Here is a 23702-nt window from a genome sequence, read left to right on the forward strand (position 1 = left end):
ACAAGAAGCTGACAAACAGGCACGAATTACTCAGTCACTCACGAATCTACTTATGCCTGTGTAATTATTCCTCCTTTAATACTGGAAATGGGAAGCCTTCCTTAGGAAAGCAAACGACTACATTTGGCTTCAGAGGCAAGGGTCATAGGGGCAGTCGCTCCAAGCCTGTCACCCACGAGGTTCACAGTGTGCCAGCACCGGTCCCAGAGAGATCTGAAGGGTACACTCAGCAATTCAGTGGGGCGGTCACCATGGACACTGATGGCACATACTTGGTAAGAATCATGGCTTGTCATTGGTCATTTCTAGAAATGGCGTATAAGCATCCCGGATGTACCCTTCATTGAAGCTGAATGGGAAGGTGTATAGTAGCTGCCTGCTGCACAAAGTGAAATAACAGTATTTGACACTGTTCCAAAAGTGCGAATGCATGGAGAGCCTGAGGGAACCTGAAATTTGGGCAAACTTCATTTGGAACTGAAGTATTTCACAAGGAAATTGGTTGATGTGAAACTATACTGTTCGTTCCTTTTTTGGATCTTTGACAGCAGAAATGTGCACTGTGCTATGGTCACAAGATATACAGATCAGGAAGCATCTTGACTGGTTAATGCAATAAATATTTGCTGCTTCACATCTTCATAGTTCCTGGATTAGACGCCCTGATGAAGTAGCAAATTATTCTTGTAAGAGTCCCTTTAACGGATGGCAATTCTGTCCTGTACAGGCTGAGTGCAATGCAGCTCGGGATGTCCTTGGGTGTGGGAATGTCCATGGGCAGTAACTTGGTGCTGGCCAGGTCCACAAGCTGCACATGACTCACGTGCGTGCCTGGGAGGGCCAGGAAGGAATTGCTGCTGTTGTGACACAAGACATAAAGTCCGTTAGGGTTATAGCAGGTTTCCAAGACATGCAAATTATGGGAACTGTATGTGCATGTGAACATTTTATTCTTGGGGTCCAAAATGACCATAATTCTATCTCACCTCAATTTGACCACCTCGACTTCTGTAGATAACTCTGTTTTAATAACAACCTTCTTTTTCAGATCATTCAAGATTAACGTTTCATTGGGAAAGTATTTCAGCTTCTTTTCCACCAACAACTAAAGCAAAACAGTTGCAGCAAAATGCCATTTGGAGAGATCTTGAAGTAGGGTCAGGCTGCTCCTAAAACAATCAAATATGTAATATACCAGTGGGTGATAAATGCTATGAAAAAATAATAAAGCAGAATAAAGCAGAAAGGACACCTGACTCAGGTGTGTGCTTGGTGGCTTAAGATCAGCAAGGAGATCAAAGAAGCTAGAATAGAATAAGGCAAAGAAAGAATGTAAGAGATAAAGTCAGAGAGGTGATAGGAAGTCAGATAACATAGTAAGATGATGGTTAGCAAGGAAATTCCTAAATTATGAGACCTACGTCCAAGTTCTACAAGAAATCACAGAGCTAGAGAGATTCTATAGAACTTTTTGACTTGTCTATGGGGAAAGTAATCCTCAAGAGTAATGACTACTAACAGGTGAACAAAACGGGTTGAATTATTTGAGGTATGAAAGCTACATGGAGGCAGCGTGGGGCCAAGAAGGCGGGACTAGGGTTTCTTTGAAATCCAAAATGGTCCAGAAATAATTTGCATGACACATATTTTTGAATGAAAGTTTATTTTTGAAAATATGTTAGAAAATATCAATGGATGTTCTTACTGGATAACCAAGCATGAAGAATACATATCCTCCAGTTTACTTCTTTAGTTTCTCTGCTTTTCTTTCAAAGAAAATGCATAGAGAGGCTTGCAATGGTTTGCTATAGATAAAACGAGTAATTTGAATCTTTCTCCTTGACTGAGAAGTGATCCAGATTATTTGGCAGCTGACTTTTTTCCAGTTTGCATTGCATTTGCATTTTAACACAATGTCAATAGACATAACTATCTTCTTTGAACATTTTATTCCTTTCCTTTACAGAGCAGTTATTCTGATCAGAAGATAAAATAACGATTTGAAATGAAGTCTCTGATAGAAATCAGACCAACCTATTGAAATAAATTTAAAAAGAAATTCTACCTCAAGATGTATGTGTAGCAGAGTAAAATGATATACTCCTGCTGTTTCACAAAGGATGAATTACTGTGAATGCTGCCTAAACAAGAGATGAAACTTTAAAACACTGGCATTTGAAGAAATACAAGCTTAACCAAGAGGAGAAAAACCTATACTATACAGACGTGCTATGTCCTTTTACCCACAAATGCCTTAAGAAGATTACATACATATTTGTTAATTCATAAAATATTATTGTGTAAATATTCTGTACCAGGGACTGTGCTTGGCACTAGGATAACTCAGTCTAGTAGGGAAGGATGGTAAGTGAACTAACTACTAAAACATGATGAAAAAAGTAAGCACATGGGAGTGGGAGGAGTTATTGTAGAAACACAGAAGAGACTGGAGAACTGAGAAAGGCTTCTTGAAAGAGATATTGCTTGAAAGAGATATTTCAGGAACTCGGAAATTATGATTTGAAGGATGATTCATTCAGTAGGAAGATCCTTGGAAAGGGGTCAAGGGATCTAGCTTCCGATATGATCTCTGCCATTAAATAAACTCGTGACTGGAAAGGTGATGGGAAGCATGCATGAAGGGAAGAGATAGGACAAATAGGATGCCGTGAAAGTAAAGAATGCTTGACATGGCTGGGTGGAAAGGACTGAGGACCTTAAGTGTAGTTGTAGCCCTTGGACAAGCTATGCCTGGGAAACCACACATCCTAGGTTTCTTCACAAGAGAGGCAGTTCTGGCAACTTTAGTATCTTTCCTGTACATCCTTTATTGTCTATGGGTTTTTCCAACTCCTCCCTAAAAATTTCTAAAAACAAAATGTAATCTAATCCATTGATTTTCAGTATGTGGTCTCAGAATCTCCTGCAATACAATTACCCAAGGTCCTTTTTATAAATGCACGTCCCTGGGTCTTACTTCAAGGTAGCTGAATCCAAATATCTGAAGCTGGTACTCACATTTGCACTTCTAAACAGGAGCATTGTGGGGATTAAAACCCATGGCTCTCAATTCCCAATTAAGTGTGTTTTTTACTTCACTGTGCAATTTTCTCTTTCTGATCCAGCAGTTTAAAATTATTGGGTGTTTCCAGAAATAACACGGAACAATTCTATGTTAAATTGTTAAGAAGCAAAATAGAAACTTAAGTTGTGCATGCTGTAATACTTTTATCTATAAGCAAAAATATTCATGAAAAAATACTAAAAGGAAGCACAATGAAATGTTAGTCATTTTTGCCTTCATGGGATAAGACATGATTTTATTCATCTTTCTCTTTTTCCACAGTTTTCATCTTCAAAAATCAGCACATTTTTATAATTAAAAATAACACGTTAACTTAATTCCACCTGGAATAAAATTAGAGTTAAAATGCAAAAGCCATAAGTGACCCTGAGAGAACTTTCAAAGTCGATGGTAAATTGTGTTTTCAAGAAGATTTAAGAGTCTTTGTTGGCTCTGGCCTCCCAGATGGTAGAGATCTGCTCAGTGATATCTATCTCATTAGATTTCTGAAAATGTCCTTTGATCATCAACCTTTGCCCTACTCTTCCTGAAAAATTAAGTCATCAGAAACTCTGACTCAGGGACACAAAGGGTTTGGAAGATTTCAATTTGGGGATGAATTAAAATGACAGGGAGTAGTATCTGTTCACTTCTAAAACTCTGTAAATCTTCTTTATGAGAAATTTTAAAGGCAAGCTTTAAATTCTTGATCCAGGATTTAAAAGTTGATGAGGATAAAAAGAAATTCAGATATTCTTCTCAAATAGGGATAAAGCTAAAAACTATAACATTTTGATTTTCTTTTAAATGACTGTTTTAATGATAAACCAAGTGATTATACTTTTAATTTAAAAACTTTTGTAACATTCTATTATACACAATTTAAAAAATAAAAACAAATATTAACTATCCATAGTCTCACTATATATTAACATTATAGTGTATTTTCTATAGTCCACGCATGGGACTGTGATCATAGACTACATAAAATTTGGACTCATAATTCTCATAATATTTCAACATACATATTTCTCATGTTACTAAGTAGATTTTGGAAACATTGAATCAAAAGATTCTTGACACTAAAACCATCATTGAGCTTATCTATTTAGTTCATATTTTGAATTACCTACAATAGGCTTTTGGTCTGATGACACATTTAAGTATTCAAGAGGACTTTCATTCTATTTCTTATTGCTTTATTACATAATTAGTTATACCTAGAGGAAGCAATGATAAGGGGGAGCATAAGTTTAAGTGAAGAACCTTATTTTCACTCCTTATTAAGATGTCTATCTCATGGATGGATATTCATATTTTAAAAAGCTTATAAACAATAATATCAACTTCTTCAATAGAAAACTTAACTTTGTGATAACAGATGAAGTTAACCAAATGTTTGTGAAAGCACTAATTTGAGGATTCTTCCCACTTCTCTATCCCCCTTTAGAAGCTGCAGCACCTTTAGGTCCTGCATATTGTAGGGAAAATAGACTGTCATTGGGCTTGGATAATCTTAGGAAACTTTTATTGTGCTGAGCATTGGAATATTTCCAAATGGATCTGGACTCTCTGAACATCTGGATATTGATATATCACCTGGAAACGTCCCTATTTATTCTTCAATAAATCGGATGGCACCGAAAGCTCGATAAGTCCTACACTTGGAGAAAGAGAAAGGCAAAATATTCTGAGATAAATTATATAGCAGGTAACTACTGGTAATACATAAGAAAACCCTGGATGACAGAAGGTTCTAATAGTGCCTAATCTTGGAGACCAGAAATAATAGTTCCCAGGAAATTTGAGTCCAGTCTCCCTGCTCTTTCAACAGACGGCTTATTATAGTTCCCTCAATTTCATTTAAAATTCTTGCAAAAAACTCCCCCAAGCAGTTTTTTTTATTAGAATTTTCCTTTACTTTCCTATAGTGACACGTCCTCTTTACACTTAAACTTAAACTGTCCCACATCAATCACTAAGTTGTTCATTCTGGGCTTTAGAAAAGATAAAGCTGATACACAAAAGAAGAGTACAAGGTGGCTCCCTTCCTAATGCTAAGTTCAGTTACATCATGTTGAAATCTTGAAATCAGCCACACTGAGAGCACTTTAAACCACAGAAATCAACAAACATTTACATCAGGGTCCTTGCTGGCAGCCCTAGGTGGCTTATCTGACCAGACCACCACCGTTTGTAGAGCTCCACACAGGAATCAAGTGTGAGCATAGTCTGATAATCACGCACTTAGTGGCCTTAATCTTAACTGGCTCTCACTGGCAGTATGATCTAGAGTCTAGACACAACAGCATAAGCAGCTTGAAAAGGAAAATGAAAGCCGAATTTCCCATTTAGTGGCAATCCAAAGTTACCCAAAGTATAAATCATAGCAAACTCTCTTCCTCCCTTAATTCAAAGGGGAAAGAAGAAGACAAAGATGAAGAATGAAGAAGCAGAGGAAGTGAAGGAGGAGGTGGAAGAGAAATAAAGGAAAAGAAAGAAAAATAAGGATGAAAAAAGGGCTTGTCAAAAACCTTGCTTTTTCCACAGTGGCCAAAATGCATGGTCATTATTTATCCTTTGTTTCAGAGGCACTTTTACTGTGGATTTTATTTCTCTTTTTCTCTCTCTTTTTTTTTTTTTGCCAGTATTAGAATACCCTGTGACATGCCTTATTATAGTACAGTAGTATTCTGTACCATGCTTCGCTTCTGTACCTCAAAAATCCAAGACTATCTACTCCTTTGAGGGCCCTAAACTCCATTAATGAGTCATAATAAAATGCTCTATTTCCAAGACTCGGTGACACAAATAAGTGCTTCTCAGATGTAAAAGAACCACTCACAGGCAAAACAAGATTAGGCAAAAGAGACTGAACTTGAATTGTTACTTTTGGAGAGATCGTTTAGATCAGACTCATTACGAAGTTGCCTTTCAGAAAATTAAATTTCTTATTAAACTGCTAACTTGACTCTAATTTCTCAAAGACCCTTATTATAGTTTATCTCAGTTTAGTACCAGTCAAATATATCATTTTAAATATACTCTATTGAGACTCTGAATATCAGATACAGAGCTAAATGAAATATCAAAATTTCTCACTCAGGCAAATTCAGATTAGATGGTTTCATAAATTATATCAATGGTGCAGCACATACTCTGCAGTCTCCAGATATATGATGATTTCCATAAGACCATGTGTATTTTCAAGTATTGTTGGTGTCACCATGAATCATAACAAAAAGTAAGTGAAGATGAAACACAGGTACTATAATTTGCAGTTTGCACCATATTTGAGGTGTATTTCCGCTTTGACATTATATTCAGACAAAGAACAATAAGTAATTCTCAGTTCCTCTTGGTAATACCACAGAAATTTTTCTAATAAAAAGAAGAAACAGAAAATAGAAAATGTAAGTCCCTAGTCATACAGGGATTTTGTTCAATTTTATTCACTGATATAATCCTACTGTTTAGGACAGTACTTAGGAGAGTAGGTACTAAATAAATATTTGTTGACTGAATGACTGAATGAATAGAAATTTTGGATTAGTAACTTGACTACTTTTTTATGGGTTTCACTATGATTGTATTTTCTTTTTTATTTTCCATGGTAACTGCACATTTCTGCCACAGGGAAGTAGTCACAACCCATGATTTATAATGCTACAAATTAACTGCATTTTCATAGAAACCTCTTTACATCTAAATTAAGTTCATCATGTCAGAAAATCCTTTAGCTAAGGAACATAGCCAACAAAAATTATCTCAAGAGGCCAATTTATATTTATAATCTTGCTTATTAAAATTCTTATTTATGTTATTTCTTTTTTTTTTTTTAGAGAAAATAGCTGTTTTATTATTAGCTTATGGCAGGTAAACAATAGGTTCTCAATAAATACCCGTAGAGGGAGTGATTGCATTGATAAATGAACAAGATTAATTTCTAGTCAATACATAAAATACATTGATAAGATGCCTAAAGAGCTTATATATATATATATATATATATATATATACATACACACACACACACATATTTTTTTTAAATTAATTAATCAATTTTTTTATAGTGACATTGGTTAACAAAATCTGGTAAGTTTATGTTATTTCCATCACCATTTTTTCTGTGCACAAAAGCACCACCATTCAAACAAATAAACAAACAACAATAAACTTCCTTTCAGATTTAAAGGAAAGGGACCCCACCCTTTTGCTAACTAGGCTCCTGAACTCAGTCCTCTCTGACTTTTCACCAAATGTGAGCAGCTGTGGAGTCACCTGGACACAAAGGAGCACTTGTCAACTAAGCTAGTTTCTGAAAAGAAGAAAAAATATCATATCCCTTTCTTTTACTGTCAAAACAAGTTAATGACTACTTTAGGAACATGTATATTTGAGGAGAATCAACTTAATGACCTGTGTCAATCAAAGTCTTAATTGTATGGGTAATTAATCCTAATTAGTTGATGAAATATTTATAATTAACTGTGTACAGTTTCTATTACATGCTACTATACCTAGAGATAATTTTTTTAACTGTCTGCCTATAGATGCCGGTAAATGAAAGTGTGTAAAAAATTATCTCACATGTAAATTTTCAGGAAGGTCAAAATATATAAAATTAAACTTTTTGTTTTGAAAATTAAATTCTAAACTTCCCTTTCCAAATCATAAAGTGAAGACTTTCTTTTTTCACTTGGAAATAAAGGTATGTGATTTAGAAAAGTCTGAGCTTCCAACTCTATGTTAAAAAAATTGATAATTTTAGGTAACAAATTCTATTACAATCTCTTACATGAATTATTTAGATCGGAGTCCCCAACCCCCGGCCACAGACTCGTACTGGTCTGGGGCCTGTTAGGAACCAGGCCACATGGCAGGCGAGTGAGCAAAGCATTATCTGTATTTGCAGCCTCTCTCCCCAGCACTAACATCACTGCCTCAGCTCCACCTCAGATCATCAGGCATTAGATTCTCATAGGAGCACAGGTCCCTGATGCCAAAAAGGTTGGGAACCTCTGATTAGATCACTGTTCCCCTTATTTGGCTATGTATCAGAATCTCCTGTAATGCTTTTAAAAATATTGATCTAAGGATCTGTGCCTAGATCTATGGAGTCAGAACCTTTGAGGGTGGAGCTCAAGAATCTGTATCTTCAAAATATATTTTCTCCAGTGATTCTGATGTTCAACCAAGTTTGGTAATAAAATATCACTTGCTAGCCTCAATCTCATCCCACCACATACTCCAGGAAGCAAATCTACATAAAAATTAAGCCAATTATCAAACTTAGAGAGTTTAAATTTGTCTGACTTGACATATAGTTCAGAAACGTTATACAAAATTCACTCCGGAGGATCCCTGTGAGCAATCCAAAGACTAGATCTTTCATCATCCGTAGTTACTGCAACCATGGTAGCAGTTTAGAACTGTATAGCTTCCCATCAGGGCATACGGTAAAGAGAAAACAAACAATAACAATTTTGAGTATAAGCCCAAATCACAAGGTTTGATACTCTAAATTGCCAGCTTTGACTATCTGCATTTGACCTGTGATACTGTTAGCTCTGCACTTATCTTCTCACCCTTAGCTTGACTGCCTCTTTATTCCCAAAAAGGCATGAACCCAGCATCTGGAAACAACTTAGCTTGATCCTTTGCTGGGAGATTTGTTGTTAGGGAAAATTGTGCCATTGTGTATTCCTGTTGTGTGAAGGAATTCAATATTTCATAGAAACAGAATGATCAGATTCACTTTTGCTTTTGAGCTACTACATATTACTGTGCAGGGACTCATCAAATTGAGTCTGACCTAAAAATAATACAAAAACAGAAAGAAATGATTCATTCTATCACCTTTCTTTTTGTGGTTCACATGGATACCCCATCTCCAATCCCACTCTTTAATTATATTAATTATGGCAATAGGCAGAGAGTATACTAAAAAAAAAAAAGGCTTACAAAGTATGTGTGTGGGGGGGGATGTACTTCAGCAATTATAACTGAACAATTAAGGAAGTATTTGACTTCAGATATGGTTTAGTGAGTGTTCAATAAGAAGCAAATAGACATTTCTAGCTCTGTTTCTTGGCTTTGCTTCTGCAACATTATTTGCATTTTCTGCAGACCCTGCTCCCTCTTAGCAATTATAAGATGACTGCAGCAGAATGACTCCATCCCTGCATGCTCTCGTGCAGTAAGGAAAAAGAGTATTTCTGAGGATTAGGTGAAAATTTAATTGAGCCTCGTTGAGTTTTATTGGCTTATGCATTTATATTGGACTGTCATAGATTGAGTTGTCCCCCCTCCAGATTCATGTGTTGAAGTACTAACCCCTACTGTTTGGAAATAGGGTCACTGCAGATGTAATTAGTTAAGATGAGGTCCTATGGGAGTAGGGTGGGTCCCTCATCAAATATGACTGGTATCCTTATAAAAAAAGAGAAATTTGGAGAAAGACAGACACACAGGGAGAAAGCCATGTGAAAACGAAAGCAAAGATTAGGGTGATGTAGCAGAACACAAGAAAAGGTAGAGACTGCCAATAAACCAGTGGAAGCTGGGAGAGAGGCATGAAACGGATTCTCCTTCACTGCTTCTGAAAGAAACTAACCCTACTGACACCTTGATCATGGAACCATAAGACTGTAAGACATTAACTTTCCACGTTTAAGCTACCCAGTTTGTGCTATTTTGCTGTGGCAGTGCCAGGATCAATCAGCATGGTCAAGTGAAAGCAATATTCTGGCCAGGCTCGAATCACGTGCAGGGCAACCATACGAGGAATGGAATGACAACTCTGGAACAGACTGAGGAAAGAGGTGATGCTCAAGGGTAAGTTAGAACTGGAGGATGAATGAAGGGTGGGTAGAACAAACTTTAGCTGTCAACCATACAGCTTCCTATTTCCTCTCCATTTTAGAGGCATCAAGGTTCACTTCTTCACTTATTTATGTGATAAATCTTTGTCCTCTTCCAGTCCTTCAACTACACCTGATATTTTCTCATCTGCACAAGGTCAAGAGTTTCTCAGGACCCTAGAAACATTGGAAATGTCCATGATTTCCTTTCCAGGTTGAAGATGTTAATGGAAGTAATGATAATATAAGATCCCTGGTATATACAATGATATCTTAGTAATCAAAGTAGTTGATCAAAATGTTTTATCTTTTGTCCATAATATATGAGATTTTGCTATGTGAATATACCAAAGTAGTATGATGAACATATGTAGAAATTCTACAACAAGCTAAATCTTGGAATGGCATGTAAGAAACAAATGCCAAAAAGAATAGCCATTTTCAGTTTGAGACAAATTCTGTGCAATACTAATATGTGAGAAGCATGGAATTGAGCATTAAAGGAGAGTTAAAGTCATGCTGGCATTATTAATGTATATGTTGAGATAATAAAGGTTGAACCATTAGTATATATATTCATGAAATGGGCTATTAACATTCTGTTTGTTTTATACTTAACTCTGTAGGGTCTACTAATTTACAATTAAATTAAAAAATCCACTAGGACTAATGAGCTAATAATTGCAAAGAACTCTGAGCATGGAAAAAAGGCACCAAGGGAAGACAAACTTCTATTTGTGAAAATCGAAACATTTGAGACTTTAATTACATCCCTTGCTAGAACTGACTTGTAATCAGTTATGGGGACTAGCCCATTAATGCTCTTCTATGGGACTCCTACACAACACATTGTAAGCCATTTCACTTATCAAATTTGAATATACTTGAGAGCAGGCATTTTCAGTAATTCTGTCTCAGTACATCAGGTTCCCTTTTTTCACTGAAATTCAAAAGATTCTAATTAGTCCTACAGTATAATATATTTTGATCTAGTTTTGTAAAAGTTTGAATGTAATACTTATTTATGTTTATATTTAGTCTTTAAATTGTAATAGTAATTGATTAAGTTTAATTAGTAATCTTTGAGTGGTGGGAATTTAGATGATGTTAATTTATTTTTAATTTACTTTTCTACATTTTATAATACGATGATCACATATTACTTATATAAATTTTAAAAAGACAGTAAAACATCCTGGAAAACCATTCTTCCTGGGTTATTTGGAAATAATTTCACTAGGGAGCTATCAAACATTTCATAAATTTTATGCTATGCATTTGAATCTATGCGTAGAGTTGAGATTTGTGATCAGCTGTACATTATAGATATCTGAAAAATACTAAAAATGAAGGGCTTTATTTTTCTCATACACCAGGGAATTTGCAGGTAGGAAGTCCAGGGCCGGTATCTTGGCCTCACAAAGTAATAAAATCTGGCTGCTCCAATCTTTCTCTCTGTCATGTATTCAAGGTCATATGGTCTTAAGAAAAGTACTCAGGTTCCAGCATTGAGTCCTCATTCTGGTGAGGAGAAAGGAAGACAGCATCTGCCAGTTAAGTCTGCCCATTAAAGGAGGTTTTCTTTTTTCTCTCCTTTTTCAAAATCCCAACCCAGTGATTTGTGTTTATATCTCAATGTTTGGAACAAAGTTATATGACTATGTCAGTCAGTAAGCAAAGCTGGAGAACGAAGTCTTTTGCTGGCCAATATGCCTCCTCCAACAAAACTGAGCATGAAACACATAATTTTATGTACCACTGAAAAAGAAAGAAAAGAAAAGCTCCTGCTAATGAAATTATGGCATGATTTTCTTTCCATTTAGAAATTTACTTGATAATCGCTGAAAGAATACCTTTCGTCTTTTTTACACTTAGAATATTATTGTATGTCATGTTATTCTGTGTCCAGAACATTGTGCATACATACACTTTTTTTTCCAATGGTAAATTCTAATCTTTCTGAAGACATTTTAAAAAGCAATTAAATTCAACATAAGTACACATAATTCGGTTGATGTGACGACAGTGAATAATACTGACCAAATTCACACAAGATCAGATACTAAAATACCAACTACACATAATTCAACTACCAACTACTCAATTCAGTTGATGTGACAATAGTGAACAGCAGTGACCAAATTCACACAAGATCAGGCAATAAAAATCATGTCATGATGCTTCTTAGCCAACGGTGATGGCAAGACGCCAACAATGGCAAGAGTATGGAACACAGAAGCACAAGTTGGTCCTAGAGCCAGTTAGTACGGCACCTAAAAATTAACTAGGCTGCTTTGGCTAGTCGCGATGTCTGCAACATAACTATTTGAATCTGTGTGGCAGTACTTTAAATTTAATCCAGATTATTTTTAAAAAGGAGGTGGTAATATTCTCTTCTAAGTAACTATTTAAGAATTAAATGTAACTACTTTCAAAGGACAAAAAATCCAGATACTAGATAAGGCATTTTAGATTTCATAAAAAGAACTAATGGAGAAAAAGCAAGCAGGGACCTAGGGAAAGAAAAGAAGGATAAACCAGAGGACAGGATAGAAGGAGATATTTGTTCAATGCAACCTTGAGAGAGATAAAGGCACTGGAAGTAAAGTGCATCCAGGCATTGAAATTGCATCCCTGAACATGTTAGGGCATATAATTAAGCTGAGTGTGAGGGGCAAGGAGGCTGATAGGATGATAACTAGCTCGGTCTTCTGCTGTGAACTTGCATGCTCTTTATCAGTGTAATTAAGGTCATATAATCCATTACCAGCAGAGGATCTGGCATATAATAGTGCTCAAAATGATTTATTACATTGAATTAGAAAATTTTAAATTTTATTGGGATGAGGAGTTGAAAACCCCAAGGATATTCATAAACATTCTTTTTCAGCTCAGTAGGTTAAGTAGAAGCTCACTCTTAGAGATTTTCTTTTTTGTTGGGGGATGGTAGTCAGGTTTCTCTTTGACTTTAGAACCTAGGTGGGAATCAGTAGGTAAGAATCAGACATGTCTATCAAAACTAAAGAACTTGACTTAAATGTTACATGCTAAAAGAATATTCTAGTTGTCTATCATTTCACAAGATAAGCACAAGTTATAGTCAGTAAAAAATGGATTTTGAATTTATACTAGATGTCATTCAATTGCATTTATTACGCACCTGCTTTCTATAGCTTCCTGAATTGGATACTATTGGAAGATAACAGAAAAGACTGGTGGAGTGTAAAGAGAGGCTTGGATTCAGTGACTAAGTCTTCTGTGTCCCACGCTAGATCCACAAAATCATCATCTCTGCAGTTCTGACTCCAGCATCTGTAATTTAAATATCTGCCAGAGTAATTCTTATGTGCAGCTCTGTTTGAAGTCCCCTAGACTGGATCATTTCTAGAGTTTTCTTTCAGCTCTCAAATTTCATACTTTAACACATCCATCATGTTATTCAACAAACCTACTGGTTTTCACTAGCAGCTGGCAGTCTGCTAGTTCTCATCTCTCCTTAAAACCATAAGAGCATCCTAAACCTCAGATCAGCTCAGGTTAATGAAATTCTAGAGGTAAATAAAGCCCTCAGATATGAAGAAATTCCTAGAAGCATGAGACGAGAGCAAGAGGGTTCCAATCTAATAATGTTAACATTTCTATCCAGTATCTCCAACTTTTGCCCCTATATTCCTCTATTAACAGCAGAACTTTAACTATTGCATTCATAATAGTCTCTCTGCCATGGAATGTGGATGGTCTGGAGACTGCTGAGCCAAAGACTGAACATAAGGGCAGTGGTTAAGGAAGACAGAATAACTATTTGGGGCTTACTACATGTAAGAAAATGAGTAATATAACAAATAATGTGTTATATAATACACCAATTAATATAGTACTCTACCAAATGATATATTAATTATATAGTGATCTTTTGATACTCAGCCACATGGCCTGTGAGGAAAATTATGCTTAAAGAGGTGCAGTTGGAGTCACATTAGGGAACTCAAGAAATAAATATTTCTGCCTTTAAATGGAAGCCAAGTAAGGCATCTCTGTCAGTTTTCTGTTTAATTGGCCAACATCACTTTATAGAAAAACAAACATGGAATTCTTTCCAAATTAGGAGTCGTCAGCTTTGGAGGCTGAGAGACAGATTGCACGAGCATCAGACATCCATTGACATATTCAGCTGTGGCTACAGTGGAAGTAAGCACTTATCGGAAATTTCCCAGTAAAATAAATGTGCCACATTGATTCTTGAAGCTAAAATGTCCAAAAGAATGAGAAAAAAATTTCCAGGAGGAAAGTCAAAACAGGAGATTCTGACAGACTTAAATTTTTAGATCCATGTGCAAACAAGACACATTATGAAAACAGCAATTTTGAAAGAAAATGGGGAGGACTTTTAGCTGAGAGACTGATGATAATAAGCTCATGAAAAATGAGACGGATTAGATTTTTGCTTCTCCCTTTAGCATTTCTCCTTGCAGGAGGATTATATCTCATACTCCATTGATATTTTCCTTGCCTATGTCACTTCTTTTAACCAATGAAATGAGAGCAAAAGTTATGCTTGTCACCTCCATTAAAGTTTTAAAACTCAGTGTACCGTCCATTATATATATTTCCTTTCTGTTGCATGCCCAGATTTTGTCTGCTCCTTCAGTCTGACTCCAAGAATTAAAATAATTTGGGGCAGAGCTGCAGTCAACCTGCTAATGCCATGCACCATGAGCAAGAAGTAAATCTTTATTATCTAAGTCATCACAATCTGGGGCTATTTGTTTCTACTGTATAACACCACTTAAACTAACTGATGCAAAGTCCTTTGTATCAGATTTAATACAGAAGCGCATGAGGATCCACTGAAGTTTTTAAAGTAAGGAACAGAAATGACTATGAAGGATGAAATGAAAGACAATAAAGCTGTAGACTGAGAAAGGGTACTTCTACTTTTAGCAAGCCCTAAGCAAGTGTTCTTGCTCAATATATGGTATCATTCCTTATATTGACATGTTTCTAAACATTCTCTCCTACAAACACAATAAACTGCTTAGAGAACAAGTCAGCATATATAGAGAAAAATGATTATTCTCATGCTTTTTCATGCTCCCAGTCACTATGCATTGCAATTATTAGTAGAGTACAATTTATTCATTGTTCATTATTATTAAAATCAAGATAGATTCCAAATAGTTGTTATCTTTCCTCAGAGATTTAAAAAAAAATTTAATGTCACTGGAAACTCTATGTCCTTAAACATTAGGTTTAGAATATGTGCTCTAACAATTAACACCTATGGCTGCAAAGGGCTAACAAAGACAGTAATTATCTTATGTTCCGTTTATTTGCCCAGGTTCCTGCTGAAAACCATCATGATCTCTGTAGTGCAATATTTTCTCAAAAAAGAATATATGAATACTGACAATGTCAATCATCTATTAGAGATTCACTGAAAAAAAAAATAGATCAACGGGAAAAAAATTCACAAAAATGTATATATGTGGATAGACATTGATTGGAGAGTAATGGAAGATACCTAGGAACAGTTGTCTAGGTGTTCCCAAATTCTGGATGTTTAGCAGTTATGCAGATCAAATATTTGGACATTAGGTAGAAGTTTTCAATTTTTCTGAAAATGAAGACATTTTTTATTTGGGAAAAATATATTATTTCAAAATCAAGAGGAAAGCATATTCTAACACAAGAGTGGAAAGAAAAGTCTTTTAAATTTGGATTGATTGTCTAGTTTCATCAAGTTCATCTGATGAATTTGTAATACTTCATTTCGTCTTGTTTAACTAGTCTCAAAAGCTTAAGAAAGTTTTTAGCTTAAATCAGAGCAATCTAAGAGGAAATTTCTCAAATTGCAAAATAGGTTCTTAGAAATCAAGAAACTTCTATTCTTTGGTAAATATATTCAGAAACGCAGAAGTCTGAACAATTTTTTTTCCAGTAACTATGAAGGCATGTCTAAGATCTTCAGAAATAGCTTATTATGCATTTTTCCAAGCATATGTTCTGAATAACTGTAAAATGTGTAATAACTCCTATTTCTTCTCCTCTGAATGCAGACTAGTTTACCAGCTGACAGACAACATGTTGGACCTATGTCTGGGGAAAAGGACCAAGCATCTTCTCTTAAAGATTGGGATAATCCATTGTGAGAACTACTAGCAGCAGCTGAAATTATTCAGTCAACAGAAATGATGTTTCTTGTTTATTCTGTTTTCAACCTTCCAGAGGAACAGAATTCAAAATAATTCCCAAAGAAGAGGCTTAAGATAATTATAAGAAAGATTACAGGAGATAGCTTCTGCTCAAACTCATTAAAGAACTAAAAAATGTCAAGAGGCTTGCTATAAAAACAAATATGTTCAGTAAGACAAAAAGGTAGAAAAGCAGAAGACATCTCTGAAATTAGGGCAGGAGAAATGATAGTTTCTAAAGAAAGGAGTAAAGGTAATTTGGCGGAGGTAAGTTAAGTTAGTAAGACAAAAAAAGTCGATGGGCCTAGAAAGCTCAGCGGACAGATACCTTCAGTGAACAAATTAAAGTCATTATTTTAAAAGACACTTTCAGAGATTCGTATACTTTCAGGATCCCTGAACTCATGGGAACTGTTTATGCATGCTTGAATTGAGAAAATAGACTCCAAAAGAGAGAGAAAAAGAAACATGGGTAGAGTGGCAGAGATGCTCTAGGATGAATGTCATGCATTGAAAAGAAGAAAATATCTTGCTTTTTTTCCTTCACTAAACAATTTTTAGTTTTGGAAGATTATTCTTGTTGATTAATTTATATTCACGTTTTCACTTTAAATGTTGTATGGGACTCCATTATGTGAGTATGTAATAATTTATTAATCCACCTCCATCAGTAAATAATTAAGAGGAGGCCTATTTTTAGCTACAATAAAGAAGACTGCAAAGAGCCTAAGTATATACCTAAATGGGGAATTGATGAGTCACAGAATATGCGCATCTTCCAATTTTATTTCCAAAAGAGATGGTTTTGACTAATCTCACTAATAATGTATGAGAAGTCCCTTTTATCTACATTCTACTTAGATTTGCACTTGTCTTTTTAAATAGTGTTTTAATCTATAATTCCTAATGATTTAAAAGATATATATTTGTGTGTGCATTTAATCCTTTACTGGTTATATGCATTGTAAATGCCAGTGGTATGTGTTGCCCTATATAGAAGTTTTTAATAATAATATGTTTAAATTTATTTATTTATGTTTGTCCTTTTTGAATCATTTAAGAAATCCTCCCCTACTCTAGTGTCATGAAAACATTTTTTTATGTTTCCTTATAAAATTTTTATAATTTAATTTTGTACATTTTAACCATCTGGAAATTACTTTTACTTTATGGAGACATTTTATATATATGAATAGCCATGTTTTCCAGGACTAATTACTAAATTACTTGACTATTTTTTGTATAGCTCTGGTTCCTATTCTCAGCAGGCAGCATTTCACCCCACAATAACAAAAGTTGGCTATATCCTTTATTTTTTTAAAATCACATCTGCCAAGGCATTAAAAAGAAAAAGGAATTTGAGAAGCAAATATAAGTATAAGTTGTATTTGGGGGAAAAATTGAGTGGAGATAATTTTCCATTGTGTGCTGTGAGTCCTTGCTCCTACGAGAAGAGGTGGCAGGTGCTCATACTTCAATTGAAGCCTAGTGATAGTAGCTTTAAGTAAGCACTGAAAGAGATTTATACACGACCACAGCAATTTAGAGGACATAGTGGAAGTGTGTATGACTCCCACTTGGGAAATCTAAAATCCAAGAGGCTGCTCAAAGTAACCCACGTCACAGAAAGGGAAGATTCGGTTGGGAAGTAGGTCTACTGTACTGATGCAAGGTCTAGGGATGAGTTTCAACAAACTAGACATGTATTATTAGAGAGGGCACTGCCATAAATTTGTCTTTTAAACAGCCAAAAACAGCCAGCTGGAGGGGATAAGACTTCATCTGAAGGAAAGTATATACAACAGGTCCCCAGTTATTGATGTGCTGCTCACCGAAGACCACAAGCAACAATTTAAAAAAGAAAAAGTAGTTCTACTACCGCATAGAGAATTTGATAACAGCTTAGAACATGACTACTCAAGAAAAAAATATTTTGTTCTCGTATATCTTCCTTGTTCATTCTCTTCCTCTCCACATGAACCTTGGAAATGTCAGAAACCATGGTTAGCAATATGGAAGAGAAGGGAAAAAGGATAAGTTATGGGAGTTGAGAAGGGGTTGGGCATGGCTGTTTTCCCACTGAAGCTGGCCTTCTCAAATTAGGCATAATTGGGGGAAGTGAGAACAAATAAAACAAATAAAGATGTCTTAAAATATTACAATATACACCCAAATACCCATCACTTGGATTCAGAGTATAGCTTCTTCCAAGGTTGCCCTGAGGTTTGACATTCAGTCGGCAGAAGAAAAAGAGGGAAGAATAACTTGGTAGGTTTTATGGGCTAGCACTAAAAGCGGAGACATAAGTTTTGCAAACACTCCATTGGTCAGAAGTCATTAGCACGGCACTACCTAGAGGAAAGAAAGGTTTGGAGATGTAATCCTTGGCTAGCTGGCCTCAATTCAGCAATACTTCTAGACTGAAATAGGAGCATGAATATGTGGTATTTGGTGGGCTAGCTCACCACATTTGTTTTGTCTTCTAACAGAACTCATTCATCTAAAATTATTTGCGTGTGTGCGCGTGTGTGTTTGTGTTTATGATGTGATTTAATAATCTAGAAATTCAAAGTTGCGATTATTTCCCTGGATTGCCTATGTCATTATTAAACTGAGATTTTTCAGAGGACTAAAGTGACTCATTCTTTTTACTAAATGAGAGATAAAAACAAAACAACAGCAAAAAGCTCTGGTGCCAGCCTGGGATTTAATCAAGAGACAAAGGCAGAAATAACCTCATAAAGAGAGCTTGAACAGTGGAAAGAGCAAAATTGTTTTTCCTATCTCTTATAAGTCCCACTTATCTGTGCCTTAACATTTTTTAAAAATATGTAATCTTTGAGTTTAAATTTAGTACGGGTCTGATTTACTCTTTAGTGATTTTACATTCAGAATAATTTAAAGGAACAAATCAACACGTATTATCTCCACTAATTGAAAGACTTTTTAATGGGTAGTAATAAAATGCAAAGATACAAAGCAGATCTAATCAGGTAAAAGTCATGGGTGTAGGATGAAGTGTCTTGTTTTTAATTTTAGTATCTGGTTGTAGATGTTCCTCTTTGTTTCTGTATTGCTTGAGCTAAGTGATATGGGGGTACAGCACCACCAATCACAGTTGATTATTGACTCCGGTATTGTGTCTCTATCATATTTTAGACATATCAACTCTCAAAAGCATCTGTGCCTTGAAATCTATATTTGTATTCTAGAATTAGCCAAAAAAATTATGCAATATTCTATGGTAAGAAAATATTTATTGCCAGTATCAATTTCAAAATATTTGTCTAGCTAAGATGATACAAAGAGTATTTTCTAAACCTTATTTAAAAGCTATGTTTATATATTATTGTAACATTTGTAAAATGCTAACTTTCCTGAAGACAGAGGAAAGGATATAGCTAAAGTATACAGGAAAGAATTAAATTAGGTACTGTGGCTGTGATGGTTAATTTTATGTTAAGTTGATTGGGCCAAAGAGTACCCATATATTTGCACAAACATTATTCTGGGTGTTTAAGTGAAGGTGTTTGGGAAGAGAGTGACATCTAAATTGGAAGACTGAGTAAAGCAGACTGCCCTTCCTTTGTGGACAGACCTCATCTAATTTGTTCAAGGTCTGAACAGAACGAAAAGTCTGGCCTTCCTCTGAGTAAGAGAGAATTCTTGCCACATTTTCTTCAAGCTGGGATATCAGCTATTTACCTGCCTTCAAATTCGGATTTAAAACTTGGCTATTTTGGGGTCTCGAGCCTGTCAGTATTTAGAAAGGAACTACACTACTGGCTCTCTGGTTCTCAGAACTTTGGACTCGAACTGGAGCTAGAGCATCAGCTTTCCTGGAACTTCAGCTTTGCCAACTGACCCTGCAGATCTTGGGATCTGCCCACTTCCATAACTGCACGAGGCAATGCCTTATAATAAATCTCTTTATATACATTTTAAATAGATTTATTGAAGAAATTGTATCAAATTTACCAAAGAAAACTGTGAAGCCTCCTTTGACAATAGGATGGACTCTCCCCTGACACGTTCTCTGTATAACCACTTTGACCTCAGTGAAATAAGAATTGTAACTTGTCCCACCACAGAAGTCCTCCCTTATCTGCCAGGGTATGTTCCAAGGCCCCTGAAACCTCGGATAGTACTGAACCCTCTATATATTATGTTTTTTTCCTATATATACATACACTTTATGGTTTCTCTTTGGCATATCTGAATTGCCAGCATCGCTACTCCTGTGCTTTGAGACCATCATGAGGTAAAATAAGGTTTACTTGAACATAAGCACAGTGATACTGTGACTGTCCCTCTGATAAACCGAGACAGCTACTAAGTGACTAATGGGCAAGGAGCACATACATAGTGGATATGCTGGACAAAGGGAGGATTCGAGTCCTGGATGGGACAGAGTAGTGGGACTGGACAGTGTGAGATTTCACCACACTACCCAGAAAGGCACACGATTTAAAACTTATGAATTGTTTACTTCAGGAATTTTCCATTTAATATTTTTGGACTGCAGTTGACCATGGGGAATTGAAACTGTGGAAAGAAAAACTTTAGATAAGGGGGGAAACTGTACTTTCCATTCTGTCAGGAGTATCTAGTGTAAAGTTTTTGATCTTCAAAAAATAACATAGGGGAAATAATACTAATAAGAATGACCACTCTTTTAAACATAAAAAGGCAGAAGCGTCATTAGTGTTTAAAGCAAGAAGTTAAATTATATGAATATATTTATGAGTATGACCTTTAACAATAAACTCTAATGTTATTTTAACTTGCATCGCATATCATTTTAGACGCGTGTGGTAGGCTCATCTTCTGCCTGGCTTCTTTTTCTAGACATAGCTCCTGATATGCAAGATTTAGCTCTGACTGGCAGTATTTTTTCTATTCTTATTCCATCCTGCCTCACTCCATCTTGATCAAAGAATAAGCAACCAACCTGAGCTGCTTTAATTTTTTTTCATCCAAGAGTCTGAATCTTGGAATGAAGAAAAACAGAGACTGCGTGTGGTCAGCAGCATCTGACATGGCTCTCAAAGATGCTCCTCCTGGTATTCATGTTACTGTGTGACTCATTCCCCTTGCATGCAGGGTAGATATAGTGACTTGCTTCTAATGAACAGACTAAGGCAAAAGTGGCAGTGGTGAGATGCCACTTCCGTGATCGGGTTTCAAGAAACCATGACTTTTGTCTTGCTAGCACTATTGCACACTTTGATGAAGCAAGCTATCATGTTAGAGAGAAGGTCCATATGGCAAGGAACTGAGGGTTGCCTCTGGCCAACAGCCAGAAAGAAGAGAATAGTTCAGTCCACCAACTCGAAAAAGCACTGAATGCTGCCAACAATCACAAGGGTGAGCTTCAAAGCAGTTTATCCTTCGTTAAGCTTTGAGATGACTACAGATTCCTGAAGCAGTGGACCTCGTTAAGTCATGCCTGGATTTCTGACATACGAAAGTTGTGAAAAATAAATGTTTTTGTTTTAAGTCTCTGAGTTTTGGAGTATTAATTACATAGAAACAGATAACTACTACACTGGGTTCCTTTAGAGGTGAGTCAGTGGTACTTCTTGATCCCATGCTGTTGGGGTTCTCAAGGCATCTCTGGTTCTCTTCCGCTGGAGTTGTAACTTCTCAACTTTCTTTTCACTCTTTAAGATATCCCACCATCTTTCCATTATACACATTAAACCAGACAAATTTAACTTCTGTTGATTATCAACTAAACTGCCTTAGCTATCATTGTTTTAGTTTCATGTTATACTTTTATTTTTACCATTATTTCTATTCCTGTAATTTTTAAAAAGATTCAATAAAATTATTTTCCATTTTCTTACTCCATAGTTACCTATTTGATCTTAGCAAGGAACAAAATAAACTTGTGCCAACATAGCTATAAATAATTTAAAAAATAAACCTACAGATGTAATATATAGATATCTGTGACATCTAGACCTTTATCTTGTATTTTAATATTGTATTTTCCAAAAAAATGAAATTCTTCCCTATCTGTGATTGTTGGTGAGATTCTATGTGGTATAGCCAGAAGTCACTACTAGAACAATGCATGATATTATTCAGAATTTGGAAAATAATGTCCAGAGTATCTATCAATTAGAAAAAGGATCTTCCATTATTTTAATATTGAATCTATAAAAGAATAACTATAGAACTATGTAACATCACTTAGGAAACCAAAGATTATAAATTAGCAATTAAAATACTCAAAAACAAACAACAAAAGAAACGAAAATAAGAAAAGTTAAGTTGGCAATCCAGATCTTGTGATTCCTAGTGTTGTTTTATCCATGTTCGTTAAATTTCTATCCTAATTTTATTAAATGGCATTAAAATATTGTTTGGAGTGGTTTTTCACTTGGGGAAATTAAATTGAAATAATAACCTACCAAATTCAAATCATTTTTGTCTCAACAATTGCCTTTCTTATCAAAAGCTTGGTTGCTACCCTTAATAAAAGGTTGCTATCACTATGCACTATGCCTATTGATTCAAAAAATAAACTAACCTGAAAGCTATTGCTTTCCCTTCATTTTAATCTTGGGAAGAAGTAGTTCTATTGACAGGTCATTAAGTGCCCTTTACCCAGACTACAGCATCAGAGGGTGGAGCTTTGGGGTTAAGGAGGGAAAACATTTAGCCTAAGAGCTGAGTCATGGCGGGTTCTATTTCAGTTTTTTATGCATGTGGAGGTTGCTAAGTCATGGCCCACAAAAGAATACATTTCTTCTGCATCAACCTCCTCAACCTCATTGAGATCCATGTTGGAAAGAGAGTAATGCCTATTGGAAGGATGAAAACTTAAGACTGCCTAGTCTCAGCCAAAGGGGTCCACAGAGTTCTGCACTCTCTGGTCTACCTCACTGCAACTTAGGTTCCGTATTGAGGCTTGAGGAAATAGCCCTAGGAAATAATAAAGTATTCCTTCACATAGTCTTGTTATCCACTCATATAGTGCTCTTTTCAAAATTTTGGTAATAGTAGCCAAAAAAACATGGATGCCTACTATTTGTGTGGCAACTTAAAAGACAAATAATTTACATTCGATGTATGTTGGCGGAAAAGGTGAGACTATCCATTAAACTAAGAAAAAAATGTGGAGATGCAAAGTTCCAAAACAAAAAGTTTTATTCTGTTTTTATCTGACTCTAAACCCTGGGAGCTAGGTCATGGTTGATGTTAGCCTGGATCCAAAGTGGATCTTCTGAACGAGAACTGTATAGGGAAAACTCCTTTTCCTATTGCAATATCCGATCATCCTTTTCCAATTTGGTGCCTTTTTGGCATCATCACAACCCCTCCAGCCAATTTGACAGTGCCTGCTTTGAACATTATCAGGAGATAAGAGAAAAGTAAACTTCAAATTTAACTATTAGCTTCTTAGAGATATTTGCTTGGAGACTCTTCTTTGTATTTTTAGCTTGTGAGTTCTCACCATTTTATAGTATTCGATTTTATATCTTATGTCCTGCTTGGGTCGCTCTTATATGTACAGCATCAATATAAATTTAAAAGAAAGAAAGAAAATTAAAATGAAAGAACTCATATGCAGTA

At 35.6% G+C, this 23702-nt stretch overlaps 1 pseudogene; it reads right to left on the reverse strand.

The window, feature by feature from the left end:
- Positions 1-282: 282 nt before the first annotated feature.
- Positions 283-23702, reverse strand: part of LOC120608764 (WD repeat domain phosphoinositide-interacting protein 3-like) — a 28118-nt pseudogene continuing 4698 nt past the window's right edge.

This window comes from Pteropus medius, unplaced genomic scaffold (assembly GCF_902729225.1).
Source record: "Pteropus medius unplaced genomic scaffold, Ma_sr-lr_union100, whole genome shotgun sequence".
Lineage (NCBI taxonomy): Eukaryota > Metazoa > Chordata > Mammalia > Chiroptera > Pteropodidae > Pteropus > Pteropus medius.